Source organism: Amblyomma mixtum, chromosome 3 (assembly GCF_055824585.1).
Source record: "Amblyomma mixtum isolate Tamu chromosome 3, ASM5582458v1, whole genome shotgun sequence".
NCBI lineage: Eukaryota > Metazoa > Arthropoda > Arachnida > Ixodida > Ixodidae > Amblyomma > Amblyomma mixtum.
In genome coordinates this window covers 400,026,285-400,036,916 of record NC_143014.1, presented here as the reverse complement: position 1 = coordinate 400,036,916, position 10,632 = coordinate 400,026,285, and the positions used below count along the sequence as shown (strand labels likewise).

The 10,632-nt window shown below is 45.6% G+C and overlaps 1 pseudogene; it reads left to right on the top strand.

Moving 5' to 3' along the window:
- The first annotated feature begins 1,070 nt into the window (after positions 1–1,070).
- LOC149357345 (uncharacterized) lies at positions 1,071–8,198 on the top strand (annotated as a pseudogene).
- Positions 8,199–10,632: the final 2,434 nt, after the last annotated feature.

The window sequence follows — 10,632 nt, the reverse complement described above, 5'->3', positions numbered from 1 at the left end:
AGCCCATGTTATTAATAACAGCATACAGCAAAACATGTCAGCCGTATGCAGTTCATACCAGACCTTTTTCCCGTTGCCTGACTGCTGCTCAAGAGCTTAATTGCTATAATTTTGCTTCTTACACATTTTGTTATGCCAAAATTCACATTGCGCGCCCGCTACAATTTGCTTTCAAAATGCTGGCTGTTTGGGCGTAAAGGCATGCGAGCGTCGCATGTTTATTGGTGTGCAAAGGTTCACCACTGTAAATTGATGAAAAAAATACAGAAGTTGTGTTTTGCTTTTCCTTGTAGCCTACCGCTTGAATGGTGAACCGCAGTCAAGTACAGCGTCCGCGAATGCATTGCATGGTGTAATGTTCGTAAATGTGTTGTAGAGTGCACTGCATCGCAGAAGCATCGCTTTACATCGGGTTCACAGCGCGTCGTCGTGTTCACTACTCTCGTGTCCGTTTTGAGTTGCGTTTTCTATTACCGAAACCATGCGCCAGCTATCCCGACAAGTTCTACATCGGGTTCGTCCTTGATTTTGCATGTGCGGAAAATGTTGTCATCTTTGACCACCACCATGCATGGAGGCTACTCCTGCTAGCGAGGTTTCTCTCTGCACGGGATCCCCTCGAATAGCGAACGGCGAGAACAGCGGTAGAATCTGACATATTTCGGTGGGTTGATTTTGTCCCGTTCGAGTGACAGTCTTGCTGCTGGCGAGTCTGACAGTGCAGTTACAGCCAAATAACCGTGGCTGCGAACCATAAACTCTATCTCTGCGAACATAATCCCCGGCGTCCCAGATTTTCCAAACTCCTATGCCGGTTTCCTTGCGGAATTCGAAACCAGAACTAGAAGCAAACGTGGTGTTAACAAAATACAAAAGTAACAAAAATAGCCAAGTTCGAGCCTTAGACAGATGCACGACTTTATAATAGTATTTTATTTTATTGTGGATAGTATGCAGGCTACATATGCTCTAGTTTTTAGTGCGTTGCTAGCGATGGTTGTCACGTGGTGTTTACGCTTGTGCGCGCGGGGGTTTTGTCTGCGCGGCAGGGTGAAGTGCCACACGTCGCCATGGCTTCCGCGTTGCACGGCGCGATCATTGGCGACAGCCAAGTAAAATTTCTCAACAATACACGACTGTATGCACCGTGTAACGTGTGCGTGTGCAGATTGCATGGAACAGCATGGAGTGGGCATGGAACAGCAGCAGCAATGCAGCAACGACCATTGTTCTTCTGTTTCTTGGTGGAGATGCTATCTTGGAGCGGCCTTTGTCATGACCCGAGTGACCGGCAGCACGTTCCCTGCATGACATCGACTGAGCGCCCCGTATAACCTCTTCGGCTTCCTGAACAGTTCAAGCCTGACTCGCTACGAATGAGCGAATGTTGCCCGACGCCACCGGAAGAAGCCATCGCCTTCAAGTGGTCTGCACCTTTGGCCGCGCAAGCCCCATCGTCGCAGTCATCAAGTGTATCGCGCCCATTTAAGCACTGGCAATCACCGAGCGCCTTCAGTGGGCATGGAACCGCAGCAGCAATGCAGCAACGACCAATTTTCTTCTGTTTCTTGGTGCAGGTCAGTCCATGTCATTCTTTGCACTGTAAACGCACAAGTAATGTCAACCTGCTGCTTTTGCCATGCCCAAGCGTATTCATGTGCATAGTCTGCGAATGTGTATATGTGCTGAAATTATTGCCCTTAGGTGGCGACATTGAACAGAACCCAGGGCCCCCTAAAAAAGATCCTAGCCAGTCCAATGATGACGTAGTCACTCTGTTAAAATCTTTAAACGAAAAAATTGACAAGAACCATGGCGAAATACTCTCCCAGCTCAATGAAGTTAGGCAAACACAAACAATGCTTGAGCGTCAGATGGCCAGTATGAACGATAGGCTTGTTGCCGTCGAAGAAAAAGTAGCTGCCTCGCAAGCCACCAGCGCCTTTGACATTACCCGGTAAGTGTCTGAGGCTGTACAGAATGAAGCAGAGGCGTTTCATAAACGACTCGACGACCTCGAAGACTGGTCACGACGCGATAATCTACTTTTTCACGGCCTCCCTGACACGCAAAACAAAACATGGGATGAATCTGAAATGCTCGTGCGTAAAAAGCTTCTTTCTGAAATGGACCTTGAGCTACCCAGCGAGGCTACAGCACGCGCGCATCTGCTGGGTAAATTTTCGAATGACAAATGCCGTCCTGTCATAGTCAAGTTTACGAATTTTAAGATCCGAGAAGCCGTGTTTACTGACCGAAGCAAAATGAAAAATTCTGGGGTGAAGGTTACGGAAGATTTCTTCTTGTTAACTCGCAACGCACGTAAAAAACTTTTTGACTTTGGACAGGCAAGTGGAGAGAAGTACGCTATTCGTCAGAAGAAATTGTTCATAAAGAATAAGTGTTACATCTACATTTCGGCATCAGATAGCATCTGTGAATATCATATCTATAACCAAGCATCCACACGCAGCCCTGATAGTAGTGCCTTGCCTGCCGATCTTTCTACCGCGTAGCTACCTGCTCGTGCTCATGAGCTACCAAATGACATATGTGTTTTGTTCTGTAATATTCGTAGTGTTGTTAACAAGCGTGGTGATCTGTGTACTCTCATCGACACGTGCGATGAAGACATTCTGGTCCTCACCGAGACCTGGCTGAATTCAAAGATTTTTAATGATGAAATACTAAACTGCGAAAAGGATTTCATTACTTATCGATGTGACCGTGGAGACAGAATAGGAGGCGGTGTTCTGATAGCGGTCGCTGATCATCTGCATTCTTCACACGTTTCGCTTGTTTCTTCACTAGAAATAGTATGCGCCTCTATACGCAATATTCATCTAGACGTAATCTTCTGTGCATGCTATCGCCCTCCAAATGCTCCATCGTCTTTTTGTAGTGAACTTCATGATGTGCCCAATCGCATTTTAGTTAGGTTTCCTTCTTCGCCAATCTGTTTACTTGGCGATTTCAAGATGCCAAAAATAAGTTGGGGTGGCGCGTTCCCTTCCACTCTGGATTTGTCACCTGACACGATTGGCTTCACAAATCTGTGCACTGACTTCAAATTTTTCTCAGCTGATTACCCAGCCAACCCGTACCAGCACTACTAGCGCTCACATTCTTGATCTTGTTCTAACTACGCCTCCTGAGCTAGTTCATTCATTGGCATTTCTACCAGGCCTCAGTGACCAGTCCTTCATCAAGTCTGGGCTTAGAGACACTAACACACGTGTGCGACCCCATACCAAATATATCAGGGATTATTCAAAGGCAAATTTTCCGTCGATAACGCAGAGCTCGAAATCTTCTTGGGTGAGTGCATGCCAAACATTTATAACCGTACTGTGGAAACGAACTGGCGCCTGTTTAAAGAAACAGTTCATTTTCTCGTCAAAAAAATGGCTGAGGCTCAACTTCGTTAACCCTGGTCAGATGCGAAGCATATTGATGGCTAGGCTTGGTAATACATGGCTTTCCTTGGTTGAATACTTGGTCATTTTAATACAACCACTAGAAGCCTTCGTCGTGGGGGAAGACAACGGCATGGCTACAGCGGAACGCCGACTAACCCCGAGACGCGCGTTGGGTGGGCGCCTGGATTGCCACGGAAGCCGCGTCCGCCTGCCCGGTGGAGCGAGCGTTTCACCTACACCGAGTGTGAACGCGCGTTCGAAATGCGCGGGAATGCCGCTCGAGGACATTCCGGTGTCTGTGCGATGGCATCGTTCTCCCTCTCCCAGCGCGTGACGGCGATCTGTCGTGACGTCATGTGTCACGTGGTATGTCACGTGGTGTGACGTCACTGTACCACGTGGTCTGCACGGCGTGCAACCACAGCGACGGCGCGAGGTGGACCCCCATCTTCCTCTGTCGTGACGTCATGTATCACGTGGTATGTCACGTGGTGTGACGTCACTGTACCACGTGGTGTGCACGGCGTGTAACCACGGCGAAGGGCTGTAGTGTACCTCCGTCTTCCTCTGTCGTGACGTCATGTGTCACGTGGTATGTCACGTGGTGTGACGTCACTGTACCACGTGGTGTGCACGGCGCGTAACCACGGCGAAGGGCTGTAGTGTACCTCTAGTAATATGCTTCGCATAAAAATACATACCTTTACGCGTCATATCAGGGAAGCAACGTTCCGCGTGGTTCACTGCCGCATTCAAACGCCTTTTAAGTAAAAAAAAAAAACGAGTTTATCGCAGACCGAAAACCATTCCCTGATCACTCGGATGTGTATCGTGCCATAACATATAATTATCGAAAAGCCTTTAGAAACGCCAAGCAGGTTTTTTTCCAGAGTACGCTTCCGTTTTTGTTGATTGATAATGCCAGAAATTTTTGGAACATCATTTCTGGTCCCAAGCATAAAGCAATAGCTCTAAACGATAGAAGCGGCGCAGCCATTCCTTTATCAGAGTGCCCTCAAGTGCTCAACGACGCCTTATGTAATGCTTGTTTACAGCATTCATATGTTTCTCTGCCCTCTTTTCAGCCTGTGCAGAATCCACTAATGGACCCAATTGTGTTTGACAGTCTTGGTATAGAAAGTCTATTAATAATCTCAAAATTTCTTCGTCTTCGGGAATCGACGACATAAATTCTAAATTTTTAAAGAATACAAGTGTTTATTCTTCCATTTACCTGTGTGCACTGTTTTCGCAATCTTTGAATTCAGGACAGCTGCCCGGGGGCTGGAAGGTGGGTAAGGTGGTACCAATATTCAAGTCTGGTGATGCTCATTGTGCTCTTAATTACAGGCCCACATCATTAACGAGTGTCCCGTGTAAACTGTTTGAACATGTCATTTATTCTAATCTGGTTAAATTTCGAGAAAATCATTCGTTTTTTTTTCCTCATCAGCATGGCTTTCGTCAATCATTTTCTTGTGAAACGCAACTCATTTCCTTCACCCATGATTCGTTTGATGCATTAGACAAGGGATTTTTCATTGACTGTCTATTTTTAGATTTTTAGAAAGCATTTGCTCTTGTTAATCAACAACTACTTTGTTTTAAGCTCGGTAAACTAAACATCGACCCAAACATTCTTTCATGGATCGAGAGTTTTTTGCGTAACAGAACTCAATTCGTCACTGCAAATAGCGCTGATTCCACACCATGCTCTCTTACCTCCGGCGTGCCTCAAGGTTCCGTGCTCGGGCCGCTATTGTTTCTAATATACATTAACGACCTGACAATTCCTGTTAACTCCACAATCAGGCTTTTCGCAGATGATTGCTTTATTTATCGAGTAATCAAATCCGCATCAGACTCATCCTTACTTCAAAGTGACCAAAATAAGGTATCTAGTTGGTGTAATATTTGGCTCATGAGACTGAATATAAAACAAGTGTAAGGTCATGCGTATTTTACACCGGTCTGCTAAAGAAAATCTTATTCCCTACAATATTTCAGGTTCTCTCCTTGAGCAAGTTACCACGTATAAATATTTAGGGGTTCATATAACTACTAACCTTTCATGGCAGGCACATGTGGATTATATTGTTAACAATGCTAACTGCATGCTTGGCTACTTGCGTCGTAATCTTTCCATGGCTCCATCTTCTTTAAAGCTGCTACTCTATAAAACCTTAGTTAGATCGAAATTAGAATATGCGTGATCTGTGAGGGACCCGGGACTTGAAACTCTTACTAATCAGTTAGAGTTAGTACAGAATCTTAGCGCCCGATTTATTTTGTCTAACTTTTCCCGCACTGCTAGTGTAACTGCAATGAAAAATACTTTCAGCCTTCCTAGCCTTTCCCTTCGTAGAAAACTCGCGCGAATGCTAACTTTTCACAAGATTTACTACCACAATCATAAGCTAAAACGGGATATTCTATCTGAACCATCATTCATATCACCTCGCACGGATCATCGCCACAAGGTACGCGTTCCATACTGCCGAAGCAATGCATACTTTAACTCCTTTATACCCAAGACTGCGAGCGATTGGAACCACCTGCCCACCTTGGTTGCCAATATTTCTGACACCTGTTTATTTAGAAACGCCGTGGAAAACTATGTGTTCGACTAGGCTGTTTTCTTACATAATCTGATTTGTATTTTGTTCAAGCTTATGTTTTTTCATTCCTTGGTGTATTACATTATATTTTCCATTTACTTTTTTGTTTTCATCTTGCTGCATTGTCTTTACTTTTTATCCACTCCCTTCTGTAACACCCCACTGGGGCCCTGAAGGTATTGTAATAAATAAATAAATTAATTGTTTCAGTGTCGGCGGCGCCGACGCACGGATCCTCCTGGACGTAATCTGGAGGATGCCTTTGAAACCGCTGGACTTCCTCGCAATTTAGGTCGACGGCAACGACCTCTGTACCCAACGGTCGCCGGAGGACATAGCCGATGATATAAAGGTATGTGATCATGAGGAGCTTGCGACCGTTGTGAGTAGCGGCTACGCGGGCGAAATGTGGTTTTCGCGGCAGGGAGCACGTGCTTCGTGCATAACTAGCTGCGCGACAGATGTCACGATTATAGCTCGTTTTACTTGCTTTTTTCCATGGGTTGGTATCAGAAAAGCCACTACCACAAGAAGTATCCGGCATTGGCGTGTGAAGCCGCTCTTTGCAGGAGGCAAAGACGCAGAAAATTGCCCCTGAACTTCTAAGGGAGGAGAGAGCGAATAGAAAGAAAGAGTGGGTGACTATGGCGAAAGGAACCACGCGTTCGCCAATCAGAATAGAGCAGTGGGGAGGGTGTACGTTATGCTGTGATTACTTAATGCATAGTCTGCCGCATGAATAGTTTCTGGCGTTTTTTTCTTTTTTTCTGCACGTCAGATTTCCTCAATGTGCACATGTCTGCATGGTGCTTACAAAGTGGGCCAGAATGGCATGTAAGCTAGGAGATTTCTTGTTTCATCGTGCAGTATAGACAGAGAAGTTTGATGGATATATTGCTCTCATTTCTGCGACAGTCGCATACTTGGCCACTTTCCCCTCACATTGCTGTTATGTATGCCACATTTATTAATGCTGCTTGTTTCTTCCATGCAGAAGCTGGTGCAGCAGGCAGCCTCTGTGGCCACGAAAATATTTATCTTCAGGCTACCAGCACGGCTGTCGGAGACAGCGGGGCAAAGAAAAAGGAGGAAAAGGCTTGACACTTTAATAATCAGAAGCCTCGCAGCCTCAGAGGATGTGGTGCTAGTCGGCGTGCAGGTAAAAATTCCGCAGGCAGAGAGTCTTGTGTGTGAGCAGTGCAGTTGCGATGAAACGATTGGGCACCTACACTGTGACTGCCCTTGTTCTGAGCGGGAGTGCGCCTTCCTGGCTGCTACTCTCTACCGCTTGCACTCGCGCCCTCTAACAGAGTCCAAGGCCCTGGGGCCCTGGACACAACCTTCCTCACAAAGGAAAGCGGTTAAAGCGCTCCTGAGGTTCTTAAAGGACTCTGGGTTGTGTTTTCGTCTACAAGCTTTAAGCTTTCAGTGTGTGCCCTTTGTCCCCTTGTCATAGTGGTTGATGGACAATTGGAAAACTCATCTCGTTGCCGCTATTTTTCCTTTTCCCCCCTTTGTTCCCCTCCCCACGTGTAGGGTAGCCTGCTGTGCGTCGCCTGGTTAACCTCCCTGCCTTTCTGTCCTTCTGTTTCTCTCTATCTGATTTAAGCTTGTACTACGTTGTGTTACATCATAAATGACTAGTACGAATCCATGGACTTTCTGTTTCATCAAGGCAAGCAAAAGTGTATAATGCGAAGAGAGCAAAGTTGTATTTAACTTGGAATACCACCTTGGCGCGGTCATGAAGTGGTAAATGTACCGGAAAGGCACTGCATGCATATCGGCCCTCTGACCTTGAATGCTGAAGTGACTGCGATTGAAATATACTTTATAGGGCGCGTGTCCTGTGTCTTCTTTTTTTTGTGCCTCCTTTACTTTGCGCCCACATATTTCCATCATGAAGTACACTTTGCCTGTTTGCGCATTTTGACTGTATCGCATTATTTGAGATGTTGCTGTAGTGTCCATGTTATTCGTGCATTTGCAGGGGCGGTTTGTTGCAACGGGACAAGCAAAACGCGCCCTGTACGCCGCAGATGGCTACCATGTCTCCCGACTCTGCGGGGTGAAAGCCCTGGCAAAAGCGGTGTCATTAGCCCTGAGAACGACATTCAGGCACCACTTCAATTTCATGCTCCCACATCGTCTCCACCGGTAAGTGTGGAAAATATTGCAGTGCGACGACTGCAGGGCGAAGGGCCATTCCAACGGCCAGTGTCGCCAGTTCATGGCATGAAGGTGTGATAGAGGCACTGAAGATGCAGTGTTTGTCTCTCATAAAAGGTGTTTTTTTTTCTGTGTAGTGAGAAATCGGAAACAGAAATTTCATTGCTGTGATAATTGCTGCAGTGGAGGACAAAAAAAAACTGATGAAGAGTGGCAATTTAGGTTAGTTGGTTCAGCACAGAAAACCAAAGCTGTGCATTTTTTTCTCTGTTGTCGTTTGTTTTCCCTGCTTTGGTGTTCCATATAAACCTAACTTCTATCTTGCACAAAATTGCATACTTCCTTCATCCCTCGAGCATTCTTATGCACACTAGGGTTATAACACTGTACATGGCATTGCTTCAATTGACATTTCATGGTCTGATGAACCCTCATTATGCATCATATTTTCAATGCAGTGGCGATCTTTCACTACAAAATAGCATTTGACTGAAGCCTGCGTCGCACTACTTGCACTAATGTTGTCCTGTGTCGTTCTATAGGTCATAATGTGCAAGACAGCCCGGCAATGGCGGACCATGATCATCATCATCATCAGTCTAGTTACGCCCACTGCAGGGCAAAAGCCTCTCCCTTGTCTCTCCAATTGACCCCGTCCTTTGCCAGTTGCGGCCACTGTATTCCCACAAATTTCTTAATCTCATCCGCCCACCTTTATGCCGACGCTGCTACGCTTGCCTTCTCTTGGAATCCACTCCGTTACCCTTAAAGACCACCGGTTATCTCGCCTTCGCATTACATGCCCTGCCCAAGCTCACTTCTTCCTCTTGTTTTCGACTAAGATATCATTAACCCACGTTTGTTTTCTCCCCTACTCCGCCCGCTTCCGATCTCTTAATGTTAAACCCATCATTTTTCTTTCCACAGCTCGCTGCGTTGTCCTTAACTTAATGTGAACCCTCTTTGTTAGCCTCCACGTTTCTGCCCCATAGTGAGCACCGGTAAGATACAGCTATTGTATACTTTTCTCTTGAAGGCTAATGGTAAACTGCCATTCATGACTATAGAACCTGCCAAATGCGCTCCACCCCATTCTTATTCTTCGTTATTTCCCTCTCATGATCCGGATCAGCTGTCACTGCTTGCCCTAAATAGACATATTCTCTTCCTACTTCCAGCACCTCGCTACCAATTGCGAACTGCTGCTCCCTTGCTAGACTGTTGAATATTACTTTGGTTTTCTGCATGTTAATTTTTAGCCCCACCGTTCTGCTCTACCTGTAACTCATTGATCATGCTTTGCATTTCATGTCCTGAATGACTTAGCAAGGCAATGTCATCAGTGACTCGCAAATTACTTAGGTATTCTCTATTATCTCTCATCCCCAACTGTTCCCATTTCAGGCCCTTGAATACCTCCTGTAAACAGGCAGTGAATAGCATAGGCGAGATCGTGTCTCCCTGCCTGACACATTTCGTTATTGGAATTTTATTGCTTACTTTATGGAGAACTATGGTAGCTGTGCAAGCGTTATAAATATCTTCCAATATTTTCACATACAATCTTCTACACTCTGATTCCGCGATGCCTACATGCCTGCTGGGGTTTCCACTGAATCGAATGCTTTCTCGTAATCAATGAACGCTATATATAGGAACTGGTTGTATTCTACGCATTTGTCTATCACCTGATTGATAGCGTGATTATGGTCTATTGTCGAGGATCCTTTACGAAAGCCTGCCTGATCATTTGGTTGATTGAAGTCTTAGGTTGTCTTGACCCTATTAGCGATTACCTTAGTAAATATCTTGCAGGCAACAGACAATAAGCTCATCAGTGTAATCCTTCCAGGTCATTCACGTGTCCTTTCTTATGAATTGAGGTAATGTTAGCATTTTCCAAGTTCTAGGTGCGCTTGAGACCACAAGGCATTGCGTATACAGGGTGGCTCGAGCACAATCTCTCCTCCATCCTTCAACAAATCTGCTGTTATCTGATCCTCACCAGCTGCTTTCCCCCTTTGCATTGCTCCTAAGGCTCTCTTTACTTCCTCCTTCGTTACTAGCGGGATGTCCTATTGCTGCGCTCTACTGCCTCTCTCAGTAACATTCCGATTGCAATCACTAAAGTGTAGATTTGTGTAACACTCTTCGGCTAGTTTAACTATCTTATCCATATTGCTAATCACATTGCCCTCGTTCTCTCTTATAGCATACGTCTGGTTTTGGCTATGCCCTGTTTTCTATTAACTGCTTTTAGGCTACCTCCGCACTTTAGAGCATGGTCGATTTTCTCCATGTTAAACTTCCCGATGCCAGCTACCTTGCGCTTATTTATTAACTTCGACAGCTCTACTAGTTCTATTCTGTCTATGGAGTTAGACATCCTCATGCTTTGCAGTTTCTTAATCAGATCTTTAGTCTCC